Here is a 26514-nt window from a genome sequence, read left to right on the forward strand (position 1 = left end):
ACAACAATCAAAACAGCATGGTATTGGCAGAGAAACAGACATGTAGATCAATGGAATAGAATTGAGAACTGAAAAATAAAGCCACATAAATATGGACAGATAATTTTTGACAAAGAAGTAAAAAACTTACAATGGAGAAAAGACAACCTCTTCAATTAGTGGTGCTGGGAGAATTGGAAAGCCACGTGCAAAAGAATGAAACTGGACTGCTATCTGTCACCATGTACCAAAATTAATTCAAAATGGATCAAAGACTTAAGCATAAGACCTGACACAATAAACTGTATAGAAGAAAACACAGGTACTAAACTTATGGACCTTGGGTTCAAACAGCATTTTATGAATTTGACTCCACAGGCAAGGGAAGTAAAAGCTAAAAAAATGAATGGTATATATACACAATGGAATACTATTCGGCAGTAAGAAAAGATGATATAGGAACATTTGTGACAACATGGATGGATCTTGAGAGAGTAATGCTGAGCGAAACAAGTCAGACAGAAAAAGCAGAGAACCATGTGATTTCACTGATATGTGGTATATAAACCAAAAACAACAAAAGAACAAGACAAACAAATGAGAAACAGAAACTCATAGACACAGACAATAGTTTAGTGGTTGTCAGAGGGTAAGGGGGGCGGGGGGTGGGGGGTGGGAGATGAGGGTAAGGGGGATCGAATATATGGTGATGGAAGGAGAACTGACTCTGGGTGATGAACACACAATGGGATTTATAGATGATGTAATACAGAATTGTACACCTGAAATCTATGTAATTTTACTAACAATTGTCACCCCAATAAATTTAATTAAAAAAAAAAAATGAATGGGATTATATCAAACTTAAAAGCTTCTGCACAGCAAAAGAAACCATCAACAAAATAAAGAGGCCACCAACTGAATGGGAGAAGATTTTTGCAAACAGTGCCTCCAATAAGGGACTAATAACCAAAATATACAAGGAACTCATTCAACTCAACAACCCAATTGAAAAACCCAATTGAAAAATGGGCAGACGACCTGAAGAGACATTTCTCCAAAGAGGACATACAAAGGCAAATAAACATATGACAAAATGCTCATCACTAATCATCAGAGAAATGCAAATAAAAACCACAATGAGATATCATCTCACCCCAGTCAGAATGGCTATCATCAACAAGACAAATAGTAACAAAGTGTTGGAGAGGCTGTGGAGAAAAAGGAACCCTCATACACTGTTGGTGGGAATGCAGACTCGTGCAGCCGTTATGGAAGGCAGTGTGGAGGTTCCTCAAAAAATTACGAATAGAATTACCATATGACCCAGCAATCCCTCTTCTGGGTATCTACCCAAAAATCTGAAAACATTTATCCATAAAGACACGTGTGCTCCAATGTTCATTGCAGCTTTGTTTATGGTGGCCAAGACATGGAAACAACCAAAATGTCCTTCAATAGATGAATGGATAAAGAAGTTGTGGTATATGTACACAATGGAATACTATTTGGCGGTCAGAAGAGATGAAATAGGACCATTTGTGACAACATGGATGGATCTGGAGAGTATGATGCTAAGTGCAATAAGTCAGACAGAAAAAGCAGAGAACCATGTGATTTCACTGATATGTGCTATATAAACCAAAAACAACAAAAGAACAACAGAAACAAATGAGAAACAAAAACTCTGAAAACATTTATACATAAAGACACGTGTGCTCCAATGTTCATTGCAGCTTTGTTTACGGTGGCCAAGATATGGAAACAACCAAAATGTCCTTCGATAGATGAATGGATAAAGAAGTGGTGGTATATATACACAATGGAATACTATTCGGCGGTAAGAAAAGATGATATAGGAACATTTGTGACAACATGGATGGATCTTGAGAGTGTAATGCTGAGCTAAATAGGTCAAACAGAAAAAGCAGAGAACCATGTGATTTCACTGATATGTGGTATATAAACCAAAGACAACAAAAGAACAAGACAAACAAATGAGAAACAGAAACTCATAGACACAGACAATAGTTTAGTGGTTACCAGAGTGTAAGTGGGGTGGGGGGTGGGAGATGAGGGTAAGGGGGATCAAATATATGGTGATGGAAGGAGAACTGACTCTGGGTGGTGAACACACAATGGGATTTATAGATGATGTAATGCAGAATTGTACACATGAAATCTATGTAATTTTACTAACAATTGTCACCCCAATAAATTTAAAAAATAAATTTAAAAAAAAGAACTCGTAGACACAGACAATAGTTTAGTGGTTACCAGAGTGTAAGTGGGGTGGGGGGTGGGAGATGAGGGTAAGGGGGATCAAATATATGGTGATGGAAGGAGAACTGACGCTGGGTGGTGAACACACAATGGTATTTATAGATATGTAATACAGAATTGTACACCTGAAATCTATGTAACTTTACTAACAATTGTCACCCCAATCAACTTTAATTAAAAAGTTTATTAATAAACAATAGCTTATTATTATTTTTAATAAGTTATTATTATAAATAATTATTATTATATTTATAATTAATATATATTATATTATATATATATATTAATAAACTTCTTTGTTGTCCATGTCACTGTTATTTTTGGTTTTGTGTCACCTGTATCTGGACCTAAACCCAATAAAATCACTAAAATTAGTTGAAGATGGGTATTAAAAGTGAAAGTGTGGGGGGACTTCCCATTTAAGTTGAGATATAGAAAGAGCTTAGAAGTCATCATTCCCATTCTTATAACAAGAAAAAACCAGAAAAGCAAAACCAGTGACTTTTCTTAGACCCATCAGAGAACTGAGATCACAGATCAAATTACCTCTCAATCTCTGGAGAGGTAACGCCAGGAAGACAAAAAAAATGGGTGAATTTGCTTACCTGAAGCAGATGCCTTTGAAACATTAAACTAGAAATTTTGATAAATTGCAGAAAGCCAAGTGTGGGACAGCATCAGAGTTAGAAGCTCCTGGGGGCCTCTATACATAAGCAGCCTTTTCTTCCAGGAACCCCACCAAGCTCTCATAGAATGGGTCAAGGAGAATCCAGAGAAAGTTCACCTTGGGGCCATGGCAGGGGGATCGAAAGAGTAGCCATGGGGAAATCCACTAAGACTTTTCTTTCTTAGGCTTCATCTCCAGGAAGGGCATTTCCAGAGGGCAGCAGTAAAATCCCAAACCAGCTGGAGATGGGTAACTCTGTAACACTATAGTTCACCTAAGCAAACAAATCCATAATCTATGGTAGAGAAGGCTTCAAGGACATGCATTGGAAAGACTGGAGAATACTCCCTGTAGTTAGGAAGAGATTAGGGGCAAAAGAATGAAATCTCTATCCCTAGAGGAGGGACAGAAACACCTGCGAAGGCCACACCCCTGAGACACAGTTCCACTGTGGACTCCAATGATTGAGACTTGATCATATTAGAGAATGCTCCCCCCACACACCCTACTATACAAATAAACCTCCAGTAACAATAGCAGTAGATTGCAGCTGAGAGAGCTGCAGCAGAAAGATTCTCTCCAAGGAACAGCACAAAGGGAAGCCCCAAAGCCAAGAAAGGTGACAAAATAAGGCCACTAGAGGAATTTGAACCCTCTGGCAACCATGGATATAATAAACATCAAACAGCTCAAATCCTGGGCAGCTTAACATAAATCCTCACACTAATGATCTGTGTACCTCATTATCTATTGTCCTATACACTATTTTCAGCAATCAACAACAACAACAACGACAAAATTACAAGACATGCCAAAGACACAGTCTGAAGAGACAAAGCAATTATGAGAACCAGACTCAGACATGACACAGATGTTGTAATTATCGACATGGAATTTCAAATAACTATGATTAATATGTTAAAAGCTCTAATGCTTTTAGCATGCAAGTCCAGATTGGTAAAGTCATCAGACATAGGGAAACTATAAGAAATAATCCAAAGGAAATGCTAGAAGTCTAAAAGAGAGTACAGGCATACCTTGGAAATATTGTGGGTTCGTTTTCAGATCACCACAATAAAGCCAGTATCACAAAAAAGTGACTCATAATGGTGGAGGGTCTTGCTTTCAATTTGTAAAAAACGTAACATTTGTGAAGTGCAATAAAATGAAATGCAATAAAACTAGGTATGCTTGTAACAGAAATAAAATTAAAAAAAAAAAAAGAATTTCTTTGATGGGCTCATCAGTATATTCAATGCAGCTAAGGAAAGAATCAGTGAACTTGAAGAGAAATCAAGAGAAATCACCTAAACTGAAATGCCAAGAGAATAAAGAATTAAAAAACAAACAAACAAACAAAATCAAGCAAACAGATAGAATATCCAAGAACTGTGAATCAATATCGAATGGGGTAGCATATGCGTAATTGAAATATCAGAAGGAGAACAGAGCAGAAGAACAATTTGAAGAATGGCTCAAAAATTTCCGAAATTAATGAGAAATACCAAACAACATATCAAAGAAACTCAGAATAAATACCAAACAGACAAGTATATACACAATTATACAAACTGCTGAAAATCAAAGACAAAGAGAAAATCTTGAAGGCGACTAGAGCAGGGAAGAAACTCCTATGTACAGAGGAACAAGAATAAGAAATTACAAGAATAAAAGTGTTGTCTAAATTGAAAGCAGATGGTTGGTTTGTCTCTAAATATCTCAGGTATCAAATAATTACAACTTTGGCACTTTTTAAAAGTAAGAAGTAGAAGTACCTCATATCCGTTATTACTGTTAAGACATGACTGATATATTTCATTGAGCAGTAGGTCTCAGGTACTGGATTACAAGTGTAGGACTCTGTATCCATCACTTTTCAAGTTCAAAGTGTTTATTTACTCTTTAGTGCTTCATTTGACCCTCATCTGCTGATGGCATTACCTATCTGCTTTATTTTCTAACTATAATATTGTTTCAGACCATGGGAATTATCACTCGTAGTTCCTAAATAAAGATCTAAAGGAAACTTGTATGATTGAGCAGAGAATTCTTTGTGTACCTATTAAATGACTTCAGGAGGTCTTCAGAAATTTGCTAATAATAGAATGCATGCTCCCTTCTGAAATTCATGTAGGGTAGAGTTTAGGCTGGATGTATTTGTCAGCAAGCAGGATAGAACTCAGTTTCCATTGCTTTGTAACTATCTGTATCATTCCAGTTAAACGAGTTAGCTAAAAATATGGCAGTACTTTAGGACCAGCTTATGCAAGTATATTTACAGGTTTTCTTGACCTTAAAATTTGTACACAGCTCATTGCATCTCTAACTTGTAATCTGAACATTTCCTCTTTTTTGAGAGCATTTCTGTTAGTTTTTTACACAATGAATGGGATAAATGATATTTATACCTAAGTAATACCTATCCCATGAGAAAGGTGCCATCCATGAACTCTTCGTTTTCCATTTTAGGTACAATGAGCAAAATGAAAGTTAAGTTTTCAGGTCTTACACTTCAAAAGTCTTTGTCATTAATTTCAAAAAATCTTTTTGGAGTAGATAATAGAAAAAACAATTTCTGAACTATGATTTATGTACCGATGTTCCCATATCTGAACCCATTAGACATATTAAGCAGTAAAGAATTTCTTTTGGCAGATTGATTTTCATCTGAGAATTGAAAGCTCTACTTTCTCCCAGACTGAATTTATTCACAAAGAGAATTTACCAACCTAGTTTACACAAGTTAGCTCACTTGACAGGCTCCAAGAGAGACTTGGACAGAATAAAGAGAGAAATCACAATGGAACTATGAGTACATAGAAAGCAAGAAATGCTTGAATATGTAACACAGATATATACATATATATGCATTCTCCTTTTCTAAAGAAATCAGAGGAGAAAGGAGTTAATAAAATTGATCCTATAAAATACAGGTTTACATAACAGAAATATTATAAAGATGTGTGTTTTAAAGAAGGAAGCCAATGTTTAATGTGCCTAGAATATGGCAGACAATGTGCTTATATTTACTCACTCTCTCAACTTTGTCACAAGCTACATGTGAGAAGAATCAATTTTTTTCTCTGTTGAGCAGTCTCAGCTGAAAGATGAAGGACTTCAACTATATCAGGGAGGGCAAATAGACATTCTCCTTCATGCCAAGTGTGATCATTTCATGGGGCCTACCTGGAAAGCTATGATGAGGACCATGAAGCCATTTCCAGACCCAGTGTCTTAGTCCATTCAGGATGCTATAACAAAAACACCATAAACTGGATAGCTTATAAGCAACAGAAATTTATTTATCACAGTTATGGAGGCTGAGAAGTCTAAGATCATGGGTCTGATAGATTTTGTATTTGGTGAGAGCCCCCACTTCCTCACTGACAGCCACCTTCTCACTGTTACCTCACACGTCAGAAGGCACAAGGGAATATTTTTGGGCCTCTTTTATAAGGTCTCTTATCCCATTCATGAGGATTCCATCTTCATGACCTGATCACTTCTTAAATACCCCACCTCCAAATACTATCACCTTGAAGGTTAGGAGTCAACATATGAATTTGGAGGAGACATAAACATTTAGTCTATAGCACCCAGGGAAGACAGATAAATAGATGAGTGCTATCATTCATGGACTTAGGAGTAACAGCACACATGACATATTTCCAGACCCTGAACCAGATGATCTCTCATGCCAGCTGTTATTCAAAATTTGTAACAACTGGTGTGGCACAGGACTAGCCAATTAAAACAAACAGTTGAACAATCAGAATGGACATCAGCCATTAAAAATATAGCATGGCAAAAACCAACGCAGTTATACCACTGCCTATGAGATGAGATACACCCTTACTAGACCGATATTCAACAGCAACATTCTACAGTTACATTAATAATTCAGTGGCCTATTAAAAAGTTTAAGGATAGTTGGAATGTTCAAAATCCATTTATAAGAGGCTACAATTTATAATATTATGAATAGTTTTTCTCTTTCAAGATGGGAGACCAGAATTTGCTTCTAGGGCTGCCTATTACAGTTTTGGGAGTGGCTCCTGTACTGAGGCTGTTATCTTTATGCGAAGAAAAATTCTTATTATGAGGTGGAAAGATTGGAGGCACTAAGAAGCTAAGTAATTTGCATAATAAGTTTAAATATTGTCGTCATTATGGGCAGAACTGCATCTCAGAAGCGTATAGTCTATTTATAGGATATGTGGGTTTTGTTCTATCTGGGAACCTCAGAGTTGTAATCATTTAGACACCAGATAGGGACATCCAACCGGAGGGCACTGCCAGAGAAAAGAAAGGTCGCCTGTTCCCTGCAACATGGCAATTAGCTATGGCTAACAAAATTAAACAGAAAACTTCTAGGGAAGAATTTTACCCATGTATTTGGAGACCTACAGTGTCTACTATCTGTCATATATATGTATACGTTATATTATGTTACTGTCATTGATGTTGTTTCCTGTATTATAACTCCATTTGTTATCTCAAGCTTTCAAAACATTTTTCTTTTTTTTTTTTTAATTTTATTTTATTAAATTTATTGGGGTGACAATTGTTAGTAAAATTACATAGATTTCAGGTGTACAATTCTGTATTACATCATCTATAAATCCCATTGTGTGTTCATCACCCAGAGTCAGTTCTCCTTCCATCACCATATATTCGATCTCCATTACCCTCATCTCCCACCCCCCACCCCCCACACCCCTTACCCTCTGGCAACCACTAAACTATTATCTGTGTTTATAAGTTTCTGTTTCTCATTTGTTTGTCTTGTTCTTGCTGATTGTTTAAGAAAAATGTATTGATGTTTTTGGTTTATATACCACATATCAGTGAAATCACATGGTTCTCAGACAGAAAAAGCAGAGAACCATGTGATTTCACTGATATGTGGTATATAAACCAAAAACATCAATACATTTTTCTTAAACAATCAGCTTGATCCTTGCTGTTTTGCTCTGGGGAATTAAGGGTCAGGTCTGTGTGCACACTTGGGGCAAAGAGGCAGGAAGGGGAACAGCAGCATGAAGAAAGCTGCTTTCTGGGTGAAAAGGAGACATCCAGTGAAGGGGAGCAATGATCCAGAGCCAGGCCTGAGGGAGTAAAGGAAACAAGATGGGATATGGACCTTAGAGAGAAGACTCTAGAAAAAAATTAGCTTCCTGTCATCAAACATGAGAAATTACATTATTAATCTTGCATTAAAAGATAATGTGATTATTTAAGACTGGTGATGCAAAGAAGTTATCTGTCTTAATATCCTCAGGGAGCTCTGTACACAAGGTCTGGAATATAGTAGACTTATTTACACCATTCACTGTTGTCACGCAGGCAAGCATAAGTACTGATTGACTAGAGGCACAGCATGATCTGGAACAACCCATCTTGGTTCAAATCTCACACATCCTGTGATTTCAGACAAGCCTCCTCATCTCTCCATGCCTATTTCCTTGACTGTCCAATAAGGACAATACTAGTACCTATCTTTAAAGTGTTTTAGAGAGACGCCAACAAAAAGCCTCACATAAAGTATGTAACCTAATTTCCAGAAATTAGTAAATATTCAATAACTATCAGCTTATTTGTTGTATTTGTTGTATGTATAGATATGCATGTGTGTGTGTGTGTGTGTGTATATATATTCGTGTGTATAGAGATATACATATGTATATATATAGTCACACTAAGTTCTCTTAATAACAAAACTTCCCACAATCTAGAGAACAAAATAAATGGTCAAACAAAATAGAAACAGACTCATAGATACAGAGAACAAACTGATGGCTGCCACATGGCAGGGGGACTGAGTGGCAAAGGTGAAGGGATTAAGAAGTACAAATTGGTAGGTACAAAGTAGTCATGGGGATGTAAATTATAGCATGGGGAATGCAGGCAATAATATGGTAAAAACTATGTGTAGTACCAGGTGGTTACTAGACTAATTGGGGAGATCACTTTGTAAATCATATAAATGTCCAACCACTATTCTGTATACTTCAAACTAATATAAAATAATATTGAATATCAATTATAATAAAAAAATTTAATTCCCACTTTAAATTTTACTATACATAATCTTAATAACCATAATTAAAATAACCATTCCATTTTGTAATTTATTTTATTTATTTATTTCTGTCACCATGGTTTACATTACACCCCCAGGACTTATTTACCTTTAGCTGGAAGTTTGTACCTTTTGACCACCTTCATCTATTTCACTCATTCTCCACCCCCCACCAATCTATTCTCTGTATCTATGAGTTCAGGTTTTTTTAGATTCCATGTATAAGTGAAATCATGCAGTATTTATTTATCTCTGTCTGCCTTATTTCACTTAGAGTAATGCCCTCAAGTTCCATTCATTTTGTCACAAATAGCAGCATTAATAATATTCCATTGTGTGTGTGTGTGTGTGTGCGTGTGTGTGTGTGTGTGTGTACAACTTATCTGTATCCAGTCATCCATCAATGGACACTTAGGTTGCTTCCTTGTCTGTGCTATTGTAAATAATGCTGAAATAAACATGAGGGTGCAGATATCTTTTAGAAGAATGATTTTGTTTCCTTCAAATAAATACCCAGAAGTGGAACTGCTGGATTATATGGTAATTCCAGTTTTCAATTTTTAAGAAAACTCCATACTGTTTTCCATAGTGACTGCACCAATTTACATTCCCACCAACTGTACACAAGGGTTCCATATTCTCCACATCGTTGTCAACACTTGTTATTTCTTGACCTTTTGATGATAGCCATTCTAATAGGTGTAAGGTAATATCTCATTGCGGTTTTCATGTGCATTTCTCCGATGATTAGTCAGGTTGAGCACCTCCTAATGTACCTATTGGTCACTTGTATATCTTCTTTGCAAATGTCTGTTTAGTTTCTCTGCCCATTTTTAAGTAAAATTGTTTGTTTTTTGTTATTGAGTTGAATGATTTCCTTATATAGTTTGAACATTAATTCCTTATGAGACACATGATTTGCAAACCTTTTGTCCCATAAATAGATTGCCTTTTAATTTTATTGATGGTTTACTTCACTTTGCAGAAGCTATTTAGTTTGATGTAGTCCCACTTGTTTATTTTTGTTTTTGTTGTCAAATTCAAAAAGTTGTCGCCAAGATAGATATCAAGGAGCTCACTGCCTATGCGTTCTTCTAGGAGTTTTATAGTTTCAGGTCTTACAATTATGTCTTTAATCCAGTTTGAGTTAATTTTTGTGTATGGTGTAAGATAGTGGTCCAGTTCCATTATTTTGTGTGTGGCTATCCAGTTTTTTCAAAACTATTTATTGAAGAGACTTACTTTCCTTTCCTCATTGTACATTCTTGATTCCTTTGTCATAAATTAATTTGTCATATATATGTGGGTTTATTTCTGGGCTCTCTACTCTCTTCCATTAATCATTTGTCTATTTTTATGCCAATACCATACTGTTTTTGATTACTATAGTTTTGTATATAGTTTGAAATCTGGAAGTGTTATGCCTCCAGCATTGTTATTCTTTCTTAAGATTGCGTTGGCTATTTCAGATCTTTTGTGGTTCCACACAACTTTGAGGAATGTTTGGTCAATTTCTGTGAAAAATGCCATTGGAATTTTGATAGGGATTGCACTGAATCTGTAGATTGCTTTGGGTAATATGGGTATTTTAGCAATATTAATTCTTCCAAGCCATAAGCACAGAATATCTTTCCATTTATTTCTGTCTTCTTCAATTTCTGTTATTGATGTCTTACAGATTTTAGTGTACAGGTCTTTTACCTGCTAGGTATTTTATCCTTTTTGATGCAGTTGTGAGTGGGATTGTTTTAGCAATTAATTTTAGAATTGCACAAATAAAAAGTAAAACTAGCTATACGTTTTCATTTTAAAGTTCATTAACAGATTACATATTAATCATATGCTGCCCTTGAAGAACGAGGGACAGAGCAATGTAGAAGATAGATAAGGTCATTGCCATCATGAAATTTACATTCTTATTCTCATATTGAGCCAGAGGAAGAATCATTGTTAAAATTAGCAGGAACTGGTTTTATTTAACATTCCACCAAAATAAAAATTTAATTTAAAAATATGACATTTTAAGTTAATAATTCAAAACATGAAAAAGGAAAGAATGGAAAGAAAAGTCACATTGTAATCTTTTTTTCAGTGGTTTAGTTTTGGGTATAGAAAGGTTTGATCCCTTGGTTGGTAATTCCCTTGTTTTTTAAATCACCTGTAACTGTGCTTAATAAAAGTTATTAATAGTAATAGCAGTGATGAAAATCAGCAACGGTCAGAGACTATTTTGTTCCATGACAGCAATGGAAAGACTTATGCTGACCTTAGGAGAAATAAATACAGATTACCCACAGAGTTTAAGCTCAGACTGCCTGGATGTTCCCCACATGCTACAGCCAGAGCAAGTTTTAAAAAGGGCTAAGGAGGAGATGTGCCTTTGTATCTTCTCCTTCTAGTACATAAGCCTGCCATTGTTAGCTCAGAACAAGCTCAAGGCCAAAGTTAGAAACAATAATCATAATAGCTCTAATTCTTGAGCAAGAACATACTCATATATTAACTCATTCAATCCTTACAACAACCCTAGGAGATAGCTACTGCTATCTTTCTTACGCGAAGAAATTTTCTTTGTGTAAGAAAGATAGCAGTAGCTAGCAGAAGTTATTATCACCATTTCACAGATAAAGAAATTGAGGCAGAGTATAATTAAATAATTTGCCAGCCACACAACAAATAAGGGGTGGAATTGGGATAAGAAGTAGGCTGGTACCAGAATCTGTGTGATTAAACACTAGACCGCACTGCTTCTCTTACCTCCCTCTCAACTAACTGTTACCTTCCCAGAGAAGTAACTTCTCTCAGCCTCCTACCATTGTTATCCTGACAAAGTACAGAATATTCTCCATGTTCTATTTAATATACTGTCCCTCATCAAACCAAATGATCTGCATTGACCATGACCTAGGGACCCACTTTCTGTTTCGGTTACAGAGGAGGTAACATTTTTTTCTTTTTAACATAAGACTTCTCTCATTACAAAATGATGTTTCTTCATGAAAAAACAAATCGAAGAAGGAAAAGGCTTTTGTAGTTCCATAACCTAGATATTATACACAAAACATATATATATACACACACATGTATCCATATATATTATGCATATATGTGAGTTTGAACCATTTATCATTATGACATATGTTACAGCACGAGTTGTCACTCTAACTCATAAAAATAATCAGCCCTTACAGTTAACTTACAAACTGGGCTACACCCTTCCAGGTACTTAAGCATTTAAGTCAATAAGGATACAAATAATTCCTTAGGAAAATCCTTATAACTCCAATGGTACAGTATAGAAGTGTCAAATATTGTAAAACCATGCCACGTAAGTGACTTCCTCGTCAGTTTATAGGAGAATCTGTACTTGGCATTAGCTCTATCTTTGACCCAGCTGAGCCACAGACCCCAAGTTTATATAGCTTTTGCCTAGGGTTTCAGTTATTTATTAGTCAGGATGCAAACAAAGAAGCAGAACCACAAGAATATATATATGAATATATGAAAATAAATACATATATTTATATATAAATATAATGCATACAAAGGTTGCCAAAAATGTATACACATTTTAAGAAAGAAAAAACCTGTATTAAAATTATGCTGATGGTAACCAGTTTGAGAGCCTCTTGTAATTACAGAAGTCAAACATGACTTGAATTCATCTTTTGTTATTGATATATTGAGTATTACAATTTTAATAAAGTTTTTTCCTTTCTCAAAATGTGTATACATTTTTTTGGCACCCACCCTCTGTGTGTGTGTGTGTGTGTGTGTGTGTGTGTGTGTGTGTATTTATAATGATCAAACAATATTGTGAATGTTTAAATTTAAAAGATGTATTAAAGTAAAAGACACATTGACATTAAGCCCCCTCAAAATAGTCCCCCTCCCTTTGAACACACTTATCCCATCATTCTTGCCACATTCTGAAGCAGTTCTGAAAGTCCTCTTTCGTGAGTGGCTTTAGTTGCACTATCATGGCTTCCTAGACGTCTTAAAACATTTTGAGTTTGGGGAAAAGCCAGAAGTCACATAGTGCCAGATCCAGTGAAAAATGTGGATGAAGATACACTGTAATATTTTTATTTGACAGAAATTACCTTATACCAGAAGCAGTATGTGACATGAAACATTGTCACGATGGAGGATGATTTATGGCACACTTTAAAGCATACCTTCTCTCAACCGTAGCTCACACCTGACTGACTGTCACACACTGTTACTAAGGTTCATTGTGCAGCTTCTCATATTGAAGATCTCTGCCTTTCCGTTGGATGGCACTCAGCACCAGCATTCACCGTATTTTGTGATCAAAACGGAAAGGCTCTATGTCACAGACATTGTCTTCTAAGACAATTTCTGTCAAATAAAATATTACAGTGTGTCCTTATCCATCTTATTCACCAGATCTGGCTCTTTCCCAAAGTCAAAATGACCATGAAAGGCAAAAACATTTTGACTCAATTCAGGACATTGAGGCAGCCACGACAACGCAACTAAAGACACTCACAAAAGAGGACTTCCAGAACTGCTTCAGAAAATGGGAAGAATGATGGGATAAGTGTGTTCGAAGTGAAAGGGAGTATTTTGATGGGGATTAATGGCATTATGTCTTTTTCTGTAATAAATTTTTTAAACATTTACTGTACATTTTGATCACACCATATACATATATATGTGTATATATATACATACATATATATATAATTCATATATATATGGACATGTACATATATATATGATTTATATATATTATATATATATATATATATATATATATATATATATATATGAATTTGTTACAAGTATTTGACCTAAAACAACTGTGGGAGCAATTCTCTTTTTTTTTTTATTATTTTTTAAAAAATTTATTGGGGTGACAATTGTTAGTAAAATTACATAGATTTCAGGTGTACAATTCTGTATTACATCATCTATAAATCCCATTGTGTGCTCACCACCCAGAGTCAGTTCTCCTTCCATCACCATATATTTGACCCCCTTACCCTCATCTCCCACCCCCCACCCTCCGCCCCCCCCTTACACTCTGGTAACCACTAAATTATTGTCTGTGTCTATGAGTTTCTATTTCTCATTTGTTTGTCTTGTTCTTTTGTTGTTTTTGGTTTATATACCACATATCAGTGAAATCACATGGTTCTCTGCTTTTTCTGTTGGACTTATTTCGCTCTGCATTACACTCTCAAAATCCATCCATGTTGTCACAAATGCTCCTATATCATCTTTTCTTACCGCCGAATAGTATTCCATTGTGTATATATATCAAACTTCTTTATCCATTCATCTATCGAAGGACATTTTGGTTGTTTCCATATCTTGGCCACCGTAAACAAAGCTGCAATTAACATTGGAGCACACGTGTCTTTATGTATAATATTTTCAGATTTTTTGAGTAGATACCCAAGAGAGGGATTGCTGGGTCATATGGTAATTCTATTCGCAATTTTTTGAGGAAACTCCACACTGTCTTCAATAACGGCTGCACCAGTCTGCATTCCCACCAACAGTGTATGAGGGTTCCTATTTCTCCACAGCCTCTCCAACACTTGTTACTATTTGTCTTGTTGATGATAGCCATTCTGACTGGGGTGAGGTGATATCTCATTGTGGTTTTGATTTGCATTTCTCTGATGATTAGTGATGTTGAGCATTTTTTTCATACGTCTATTTGCCATTTGTATGTCCTCTTTAGAGAAAGGTCTCTCCAGGTCCTCTGCCCATTTTTCAATTGGGTTGTTTGTTTTTTTGTTGTTGAGTTGCATGTGTTCCTTGTATATTCTGGATATTAGCCCCTTATCAGAGGCACCATTTGCAAAAATCTTCTCCCATTCAGTTGGTGGCCTCTTTATTTTGTCGATGGTTTCTTATGCTGTGCAGAAGCTTTTAAGTTTCATATAGTCCCACTCGTTTATTTTAGCTTTTACTTCCATTGCCTTTGGAGTCAAATTCATAAAATGCTCTTTGAATACAAGGTCCATAAGTTTAGTACCTATGTTTTCTTCTATGCAGTTTATTGTGTCAGGTCTTATGCTTAAGTCTTTGATCCATTTTGAATTGATGTTGGTACATGGTGACAACTAGCAGTCCAGTTTATTCTTTTGCACTTGGTTATCCAATTCTCCCAGCACCATTTATTGAAAAGGCTGTCTTTCCTCCATTGTATATTTTTGGCTTCTTTGTCAAAAATTATCTGTCCATGTTTATGTGGTTTTATTTCTGGGTTCTCAATTCTATTCCATTGGTCTATGTGTCTGTTTTTCTGCCAATACCATGCTGTTCTGATAATTGAAGCCCTGTAGTACAAGCGAAAGTCAGGAAGTGTGATACCTCCATTATTGTTCTTTTTTCTTAAGATTGCTTTTGCTATTCGGGGTCTTTTGTGGTTCCAAACAAATCTGATGATTTTTTGTTCTATTTCTTTAAAAAGTACCATTGGGATTTTGTTGGGGATTGCATTAAATCTGTATATTGCTTTGGGTAATATGGCATTTTAAATATGTGGATTCTTCCAATCCATGAGCACGGAATGTCTTTCCATTTCTTTGTGTCTTCTTCAATTTCTTTCAAAAATGTCTTATAGTTTTCAGCATATAGGTCTTTCACATCCTTGGTTAAGTTTATTCCTAGGTATTTTATTCTTTTTGCTGCAATTGCAAAAGGAATTGTTTTTTTGTATTTCTTTTTCTCAAATTTCATTGTTAGTATATAGGAATGCAATGGACTTTTGTACGTTGATTTTGCAGCCAGCAACTTTACTGTATTCGTTGATTGTTTCTAATAGCTTTTTGATGGAGTCTTTCGCGTTTTCTATATATAGCATCAAGTCATCTGCAAAGAGTGATAATTTAACTTCTTCATTCCCAATTTGGATGCCTTTTATTTCTTTCTCTTGCCTGATTGCTCTGGCGAGGACGTCCAACATTATGTTGAAAAGCAAAGGTGATAGGGGAGAGCCCTGTCATGTTCCTGAACGTAGAGCAAAGGTCTTCAGTATTTCACCATTAATTATGAGATTAGCAGAGGGTTTGTCATGTATGGCCTTTTATTTTTTTATTTTTTATTTTATTTTTTATTTTATTTTATTTATTTATTTATTTTTTTTTAGGCTATGATTATACTTTTTATTTATTCAGAGTAGCAACTCCTATTATTATTTTTTTTTTTTTCTATTTTTTTTTTAATTAAATTTATTGGGGTGACAATTGTTAGTAAAATTACATAGATTTCAGGTGTACAATTCTGTATTACATCATCTATAAATCCCATTGTGTGTTCATCACCCAGAGTCAGTTCTCCTTCCATCACCATATATACGATCCCCCTTACCCTCATCTCCCACCCCCCACCCCCCGCCCCCCTTACCCTCTGGCAACCAAAAAACTATTGTCTGTGTCTATGAGTTTCTGTTTCTCATTTGTTTGTCTTGTTCTTTTGTTGTTTTTGGTTTATATACCACATATCAGTGAAATCACAAGGTTCTCTGCTTTTTCTGTCTGACTTGTTTTGCTCAGCATTACTCTCTCAAGATCCATCCATGTTGTCACAAATGTTCCTATATCATCTTTTCTTACAGCCGAATAGTATTCCATTGTGTATATATACCACAACGTCTTTATCCATTCATGTAGCAAAGGATATTTTGGTTGATTCCATGTCTTGGCCACCATAAATAAGGCTGAAATGAACATTGGAGTACATGTGTCTTTATGTATAGATAGTTTCAAATTTATTGGGTAGATACCCAGGAGAGGGATTACTGGGGCATATGGTAATTCTATTCACAATTTTTTGAGGAACCTCCACACTGCTTTCCATAGCTGCTGCAACAGTCTGCATTCCCACCAACAGCATATAAGGGTTCCTTTTTCGCCACAGCCTCTCCAACACTTGCTAATATTTGTCTTGTTCATGATAGCCATTCTGACTGGGGTGAGGTGATATCTCATTGTGGTTTAGATTTGCATTTCTCTGATGATTAGTGATGTTGAGCATTTTTTCATATGTCTATTTGCCATTTGTATGTCCTCTTTGGAGAAATGTCTCTTCAAGTCCTCTGCCCATTTTTCAATTGGGTTGTTTGTTTTTTTGTTGTTGAGTTGCATGAGTTCCTTGTATATTCTGGATACTAGCCCCTTATCGGAGGCACTGTTTGCAAAAATCTTCTCCCATTCAGTTGGTGGCCTCTTTATTTTGTCAATGGTTTCTTTTGCTGTGCAGAAGCTTTTAAGTTTCATATAGTCCCATTCATTTATTTTAGCTTTTACTTCCATTGCCTTTGGAGTCAAGTTCATAAAATGCTCTTTGAACCCAAGGTCCATAAGTTTAGTACCTATGTTTTCTTCTATGCAGTTTATTGTGTCAGGTCTTATGCTTAAGTCTTTGATCCATTTTGAATTAATTTTGGTACATGGTGTCAGACAGCAGTCTAGTTTCATTCTTTTGCACGTGTCTCTCCAATTCTTTCAGCACCATTTATTGAAGAGGCTGTCTTTGCTCCATTGTATGTTTTTAGCTTCTTTGTCAAAAATTATCTGTCCATATTTATGTGGTTTTATTTCTGGGTTCTCAATTCTATTCCATTGGTCTATGTGTCTGTTTTTCTGCCAATACCATGCTGTTTTGATTATTGTAGCCTTGTAGTACAAGCTAAAGTCAGGGAGTGTGATACCTCCAGTATTGTTCTTTTTTCTTAAGATTGCTTTGGCTATTCGGGGTCTTTGGTGGTTCCAAACAAATCTGATGATTTTTTGTTCTATTTCTTTAAAATATGCCATTGGGATTTTGATGGGGATTGCATTGAATCTGTATATTGCTTTGGGTAATATGGCCATTTTAACTATGTTGATTCTTCCAATCCATGAGCACGGAATGTCTTTCCATTTCTTTGTGTCTTCTTCAATTTCTTTCAAAAATGTCTTATAGTTTTCAGCATATAGGTCTTTCACATCCTTGGTTAAGTTTATTCCTGGTATTTTATTCTTTTGCTGCAATTGCAAAAGGAATTGTTTTTTCTTTAATTTCTCTTACTGAGATTTCATTGTTAGTATATAGGAATGCAATGGACTTTTGTATGTTGATTTTGTAGCCAGCAACTTTACTGTATTCGTTGATTGTTTTTAATAGCTTTTTGGTGGAGTCTTTAGGGTTTTCTATATATAGCATCATGTCATCTGCAAAGAGTGATAATTTAACTTCTTCATTTCCAATTTGGATGCCTTTCATTTCTTTCTCTTGCCTGACTGCACCGGCAAGGACTTCCAACATTATGTTGAAAAGCAGAGGTGATAGGCGACAGCCCTGTCGTGTTCCTGAACGCAGAGCAAAGGGCTTCGGTTTTTCACCGTTAATTATGAGATTAGCTGAGGGCTTGTCATATATGGCCTTTTATATGTTAAGGTATTTTCCTTCTATACCTATTTTATTAAGTGTTTTAATCATAAATGGATGTTGTATCTTGTCAAATGCTTTTTTTGCATCAATTGATACAATCATATGATTTTTGTCCTTTATTTTGTTTATGTGATGTATCACATTGATGGATTTGCGGATGTTGAACCATCCTTGTGCCCCGGAGACGAACCCCACTTGTTCATGATGAACAATCTTTTTAATGCACTGTTGTATTCTATTTGCTAGAATTTTATTTAGGATTTTTGCATCTGTATTCATCAGAGATATTGGTCTGTCGTTTTCTTTTTTTGTGCTGTGATTACCAGGTTTTGGTATCAGGGTAATGTGGGCCTCATAAAATGAGTTAGGGAGTACTGTCTCTTCTTCAATTTTTTGGAAGAGTTTGTGCAGGATTGGTATTAGATCCTCTTTGAAGGTTTGGTAGAATTCACTAGTGAAGCCATCTGGTCCCGGACTTTTGCTTTTGGGAAGGTTTTGGATGACTGATTCAATTTCGTTACTGGTGATCGGTCTGTTTAGATTTTCCAGTTCTTCATGGTTCAGCCTTGGAAGGCTATATGTTTCTAAGAACTTGTCCATTTCTTCTAGGTTGTTGAATTTGGTGGCATATAGTCCTTCATAGTATTCTTGGATGATCCTTTGTATTTCTGTGGTGTCCGTGATAACTTCCCCTTTTTCGTTTCTGATTTTGTTATTTAGTGTCCTCTCTCTTTTTATCTTAGTGAGTCTAGCCAAGGGTTTATCAATTTTGTTAATCTTTTCAAAGAACCAGCTCTTTGTCACATTAATTTTTTCTATTGTCTTTTTGTTCTCTATTTCATTTTGTTCTGCTCTATTTTTGTTATTTCCTTTCTTCTTCTGACCTTGGGTTTCACTTGTTCTTCTTTTCCTAGTTCTTTAAGGTGTAACATGAGGTTATTTATTTGGGAGTTTTCTTCTTTCTTTAGATAGGCCTGTAATGAGATAAATTTCCCTCTTAAAATTGCTTTCACTGCATCCCAAAAGTTTTGGTAGGATGTATTTTCATTGTCATTTGTTTCTATGTATCTTTTGATCTCTCCTCTAACTTCTTCTTTGACCCAGTCATTCTTTAAAAGATGTTGTTTAATTTCCATGTATTTGTGTGTTTTTTTTCCTGCTTTCTTTTTGTAGTTGATATCCACTTTCAAAGCCTTGTGATCAGAGAATATGCTTTGTATGATTTCAATCTTCTTAAATTTGCTGAGGCTGAGTTTACGTCCCAATATATGCTCTATCCTTCTAAATGTTCCGTGTACACTAGAAAAGAATGTATAGTCTGATGTTTTAGGATGAAGTGCTCTATAAGTGTCAATTATGTCCATTTCATCTATGTGTCATTTAGGGCTGCTATTTCGTTATTTATTTTCTGTTTGGATGACCTATCCATAGCTGTAAATGATGTATTTAAGTCCCCTAGTATAATTGTGTTTTGGTCAATATCTCCCTTTAGTTCTGTTAGTAGTTGCTTGGTATATTCTGTTGCTCCCTGATTGGGGGCATAAATATTGATGACTGTTATGTCTTCTTGTTATATAGTCCCCTTTACCATTATGAAATGTCCATCTTTGTCTCTTGTTACCATTTTCACCCTGAAGTCTTTTTCATCTGATATCATTATGGCTACACCTGATTTTCTCTGGGTACCATTTGCTTGGAGTGTCAATTTCCACCCTTTCACTTTGAGTGCATGCTTGTCCTTGTAGCTGAGATGTGTCTCTTGGAGACAGCATATGGTTGGGTTTAGTTTTTTGATCCAATCTGCTACTCTGTGCCTTTTTATTGGTGAGTTCAGTCCATTTACATTTAGGGTGATTATTGATATGTGAGGATTTCCTGTCATTCTATGTTTAGTTTTCTGGTAAGGCCATCTCTCCATTGTTTCTTTGCCTTTTTGTTGTTGTGTATTATTTCTGTGTGGTAGTATTCTATGATATTTCCCTCTGTTTCTTCTTTTATTATGGTATATATTTCAGTTCTGGATTTTTTTGAGTGGTTACCCTTAAGTTTATGTAAAAGAAAGTTTGATATTTAGAGTATTCCATTTTCTTCAGCACGCTTACTTTCTCCATTCCCATATTCCGGTTCAGGCCTTTACTCTCCCCGTTATTATGTTTTGGTTGCCACAAATTGTCCCTGTTGATGGTGGTCAAATAGCTTCCTTTAGTATTTCTTGTACTGCAGGTTGTGTATTAGATAATTCCCTCAGCTTCCGTATGTCTGGAGAGGTCTTTATTCCTCTTGCATATCTAAAGGATATCTATGTTGGATATATTATTCTTGGCTCATAATTTCTCTCTTTCAATAGTTTGAATATTTGGTTCCACTCCCTCCTGGCTTGTAGAGTTTCTGCTGAAAAATCTGATGATAATCTAATGGGCTTTCCTATGTAGGTTACCATCTTCTTTTCCCTGGCTGCCTTGAGGATTCTTTCTTTTTCGTTGATTTTAGACAGCTTCAATACAATGTGCCTTGGAGAAGGCCAGTTGGGGTTGTGGTAATTAGGTGTTCTATTTGCTTCTTTGATTCGAGGATCCTGGTCTGTCCACCAGTTTGTGAAGTTCTCATGAACAATTTGTTTGAATATATTCTCTGTTCCCTTCTCTCTTTCTTCTCCTTCTGGTATCCATTATTCTTATATTGCTCTTTCTGATGGAGTCAGAAAGTTCTTGTAGAGTCCTTTCATTTCTTTTAAGTCTGAAGCATATTTCTCTGCCATCCGTATCATTTCCAGGTTTCTATCTTCGATGTCACTGATTCTTTCCTCCATCTGGTCAACTCTACCACCTAAACTGGTTATTTCATTCTTAATTTCTTCTATTGAGTTCTTAATCTCCAGAAATTATACTTGGTTCTTTTTTAAAATTTCAATCGCTTTCGTAAAATGCTCATGTTGTTCTTTGATTGTGTTTCTGAGTTCATTAAACTGCCTTTATGTGTTTTCTTGCATCTCGTTGAGTTTTTTGAGAACTGCAATCTGGAATTCTCTGTCATTTAAGTCTCATATTTCTGTATCTTTAAGTTCCTTTTCTGGAGACTTTTCACTTTCTTTCTGAGCTGTCTTGTTGCCTTGGTTATTCATGGCAATTACTGGTTTACTATTTCTCTTCCTAGACATCTACAGGAGTGGCTTCTCAACAGTTTGATAGGAAGAGGTCTTTCTTTTGTTTTCCAGTATTTGTTGGTAGAATGTTTTATTTTCTCTCCGACTGTAGCCTTTATTTTCTCTCTCACAGGGTATTGCTATGTTTTCTCTGCACTATTCCAGCTTCTGACACAATGGGGAATTCCCTTGGAGACAGGCTTCTCCTCTGTTAATAGTTCACCTGGGTCACAGGGTACAGTGTCCCAGTGGGTATGGGGAGAGTTTTTGAAGTTGCAAAGCTCTTCCTGCACCAGATACAGATCCCGTATGTTTCAGCAGTTCTGTTTACTCCTGCAGGGATCCGCCCAGATGGGTGGGGTCAGGGGCGGGGTGAGTTGTGAGAGGTGGCCCAGAGCAATGGCAGCTACTGATCCTGCTTCCACAGCTCTCTCCCCTTTGCCAGAACTAGTTGGGCTGTGAATTTGTGTTTGCAGTCCACAGTTCTCAAAACAGCAAATTTTCTGTTGTTTTGATCTGACACTGCTACTGTTTCGCTTCTAGCACCGGGCAGGTGGGGGCGGGGCGAGCTCTGGGAGGGGAGGGAGGGGGCGGCTAGTCTCAGTGCCTAAGGCTCTGTTCTCTGCTCGGCAGTGAGGGCTTAAACCACCGTTTTCAGCCTTTTTCCCTCAGTCTTTTCTCCGAGGTCTCTGCCATGAGCGTTGGGTTCAGCTGTGTTACATGCTGTCCCCTCAGCCCTGTGGCACCCTGGTGGAGCCTTAGCAGTCCGAGTTCTTCCCTCTCCCGCAGCTGCGGTAGTTCTGGGAAGCAGCGAGCTGGGCGCACTGAGCGAGGTCTGCATCCTGCACCTGCGGCTTCGTCTCTGCGCACTTCTCCCTTTCCTCTTCCCTCCACTTGCGCGAATCTCCCACCTGTAGGTGATTTCAGTCAGTAGTGGGCCTCTTCGTCTTGCCTGTCTGCTGTGCAGTGAGTCCTTTGTGGAGTTTTTGTTGTTCGATTCATTGTAAATTACAGGGGAGCTTTACAGAGGCTCACCTCATGCCACCATTTTTCCTCCCCGAGTCGGCACAATTTTCTTTATATCAAATGCTAGAGCAGTGATAGGCACTAGTCCATGATGGGCATCTCAGGTTGCATGGTCAGTTTCAGTTTTTAGTAATGCTCAATAAGAAGCCAAAAGCTTTTATAAGAAGTAGAGTAGTTATCTGCACAGGATAACATAGCTTTGCTCCAAAATCCAGAGTATGAACTATGATTCATCTGTAGAAGCCCACCAAAGGCTCTATACAGCCTCTCTGCCTGCCCACTGACACTTCAAGTATCATTGTATTTGTTGGGTCACATAACCCAGATGGCAAGGCAGCTTGCATAACAGCCTGTATTTGTTCCAAAGTCTTCTCTTGTTCTGAGCCTTACTCAAAACAGGCAGCTCTTGAGGTCATGTGGTAAGTGGGGTAGATTAGTATGCCCAAATAGGTTAGATATCGCCTCCAAAAACAGTTCACTAGGTATTGTGTCTCTTTCTTAGTGGTAGGAGGAGCCAGATGCAGCAACTTATCTTTCACCATGGAAGGATGGAAGGGATAACTTAACATGCTCCAATTTCACCAATATGGCAGACATTTGAATTTTTATAGTATTTATTTTTCAGTCCATGGCATACGAGTATCATATGAATGTATCTATAGTAGTTTTTACTTCCTGTTCACCAGGTCCAAGCAGCACAATATCATGAATGTAATGGACCAGTACCATGTCCTGTAAATTAGAAAGTCAATCAAGGTAACTGTAGACTGTATTATGACATAGGCTAGAGAGTTGATATAGCCCTGAAGTAAGAAACTGAAGGTATATTGCTGACCCTGCTAGCTGAAAACAAACTGCTTCCAATGGTCTTTACTAACAGGTATATAGAAAAAAAATTATAAGAAAATTAATAGCTGCATACAAATTACGAGGGTATGTGTTGATTTGCTCTACAAATAAAACCACAGCTGGAATATCCACCACAATAGCAGTCACTACTTGATTATGTTTACAGCAGTCCACTATCATTCTCCAAGATCCATCTGTCTTCTGCACAGGCCAAATATGTGAATTGCAAGGGGATGTGGTATAACCGCATCTTTTAATTACTGATGATAACACTAACTTCTGAAATTGTTCAAGGAATACAATACTGATTTTGATTTGCTATTTTTGCAGGTAGAAGCAGTTCTAGTGCCTTCCACTTAAAGTTTCTTACCATGATCTCCCTCACTTCACAGTCAGATGTGAGAATATGTCAATTGCTGAGTGTCTATTTCAATTATGTGCTAAAAACTAAGGAAATAGTCACAGGGTGGATTGAGGGATCCTATGGCTCCACTGTGAGATATACCTGACCAAAATTCCATTGATCATCTGATCTCTAAAAGCCTCTGCTATGACTGGTGGGTCACAATGGAAGTTTAGGTCCCCAGAAATCAATGTCAATTTAAAGCAAGCGTTCTGTCATCCCTCAAAAATCTCATTTCCTCTTCCCTGATGTACAATCACTTGCTTATTGGACAAAGACAGATCTCTTTGAGAAATGCTATAATAATCAATAGGATCCATTTTTGGAAGTATAGCAGGGTCCTTCCTCAAGAGGATGCAGATTCCCCTTTATTTGTGGAACTCTGGATTTACAAATTGGCTCAAATATTATAATCGATTGAGGGATTGAGAAGACAAAATGCCTGAACTTCCTCAGTATACTGTAGAAGAAGCATCCAAAGGCTTTGAGGGATTGGAATGTCACAGTGGATTTGTCATATAAGACCTGCTCACTCACCTCCTCAGTATATCCTCGGAAGAGTCCAGAAGATACTCCCTTTTCCAAGGCCTTAGTCACCCCCAATGGAGCAGAGTAGCTAGTGCATATGCCATGGCTACTGAATCACATGAAGAGCCATGAAATAAGCTCACTCACATAGGTACAGATTCAGACAGCAAAATTGGGGAATAAAATAAAGAGCCAGAGATAGGAACGTTCTCATACAGCATTGCTATTTTATGTGCCTGGGGACAGACATAATTGTGAGATTTTTATTAATAGGCAGGAGTAGTGAAAATTATTACAGGACTATGGTGCTTGCTTTGGCAGCACATATACTAAAATTGGAAAAATACAGAGACTACCATGATCCCTGCACTAGGATGACACACAAATTCATGAAGAACTGTGGTACTGAAGCTTACTAGGTTCAAGAATTTATTTCAGTACACCAGCTATCAGACTTAAAAAAGAAAACATGGGATCTGCCTAACAATAAAGTTTTAGTAAAACCCTTCATTTGTGTTTTTACAGCTAGGGGATACATATTATCTTTGCTCGTTAACAGACAAATTTCAGCAACCTCATGGGCCTAGAAATGACACTTTGACACAGCAGTGAGGAGAGAGGTAAACAGGACATAACTACATCCATCAGAGGCCTGTTGAAGGTAAATGCTCAAGACACAGAAGATTTGACAATCAGAAATGGCACTTCAAAAGATTGTGCATGTCTTACATATTTCATATTTTTCCCTGTGATATCTTCAAATTGCTTCCATGGTACCCACACAACTATGCTTTCTCTCTCTCTCTCTCTCTCTCTCTCTCTCTCTCTCTCTCTCTCTCTCTCTCCTTTCACGCTACCACTTAGCCCTCTTTCACAGTAATCTTTCTCACATACTTGGGATTTCTTGGTTTAATAGTACTTCCTGATATCTGCTTTTAATTTTCTAGTCTGTTTCTGAATACCTATTTGTCTTATTATCTATATCAGATAAAAATATTTCTGGGGTTCACATTTTTCCCATGAAAAGAATTCATCATCTGAGATTCAGTTTTCTCATTATTTCTTCTAACCACCAGCCCCTTCAAAAAATTGTGGGTTCATAGTATCTCTCATAGAGTCTGAACTCCAGTGGACTTCAGTATTTCTTGCATGATATTGTTTTAAGGCAGAAACTGGCTCCTTATTGCTCGGATATAAATATTCTCTACAGTGCGATTTTTCCTTTTGGGATTAACTTTAGTGTCATTCACTGAATGCTTTCCAGTTCAGCATTTTTCTCCAGGAGTCTGTGAAAAATCACAAGATCTTTTGCAATATTCCAGGGAGGGAGCTGCGTGAACTCAAGCCTTATATCGTATGTAACTATTTTAAACCATAAAAATCACTGTGCTGTGATTAACACTTCTTTACATGTCACTGGGTTTCTAACTTCAAATTATCAATGTTGCTAATGTTACTTTTACTTGATTTATAAATATCCTCATTCCCATAGCTGATGAAGTGATACAAGATTGTAATTATTATCAACTATGCAGGCAGAATACTTTTTTTTTAATTAAAGTTTATTGGCACCTAGAGTTAGTTCTTACATTAACATATATTTGACCCCCTTTACCTTCATCTACCACCCCCCTCCTCCCTGACCGTCTCGTAACCAGTAAACTATTGTCTGTGTCTATGAATTTTTGTTTCTTTCTTTGTCTTGTTCCTTTGTTGCTCTCAGTTTTATGTCACATATATCAGTGAAATCATATGGTTTTCGACTTTTTCTGTGTGACTTATTTTACTTAGCATAATAATCTCAAGATCCATCCATTTTGTCACAAATGGCACTATTTTATATTTTCTTATGGCAGAGTATTATTCTATTGTGTATACAACGTCTGACAATTAAATTTGTGAAATTGTTGCAATGATGTTGCTAACCTTTTTTTGATATCAGAGGGATCACTCATGAATTAGTACCAACTGGACAAACAGTTAACCAAGCTTACTACTTGAAAATGCTAAAAAAGGCTGCGTGAAAAAGTTAGACCACCTGAACATTTTTATTGGAACACCCTCCCTACTCACCTCATCTGGCCCCAATGACTTCTTTTTTTACCTGAAGATAAAGGAAATATTGAAAGGAACACATTTTG

General features: G+C 36.6%; 1 non-coding gene across 1 annotated transcript; it reads left to right on the forward strand.

Moving 5' to 3' along the window:
* The first annotated feature begins 24678 nt into the window (after positions 1-24678).
* On the forward strand, positions 24679-24782 carry LOC141567957 (U6 spliceosomal RNA). The gene has a single exon (XR_012491002.1). It is a non-coding gene; the product is annotated as a U6 spliceosomal RNA (small nuclear RNA).
* Positions 24783-26514: the final 1732 nt, after the last annotated feature.

The sequence above is a fragment of the Rhinolophus sinicus genome, linkage group LG12 (genome assembly GCF_036562045.2).
Source record: "Rhinolophus sinicus isolate RSC01 linkage group LG12, ASM3656204v1, whole genome shotgun sequence".
In the NCBI taxonomy this organism is placed as follows: Eukaryota; Metazoa; Chordata; class Mammalia; order Chiroptera; family Rhinolophidae; genus Rhinolophus; species Rhinolophus sinicus.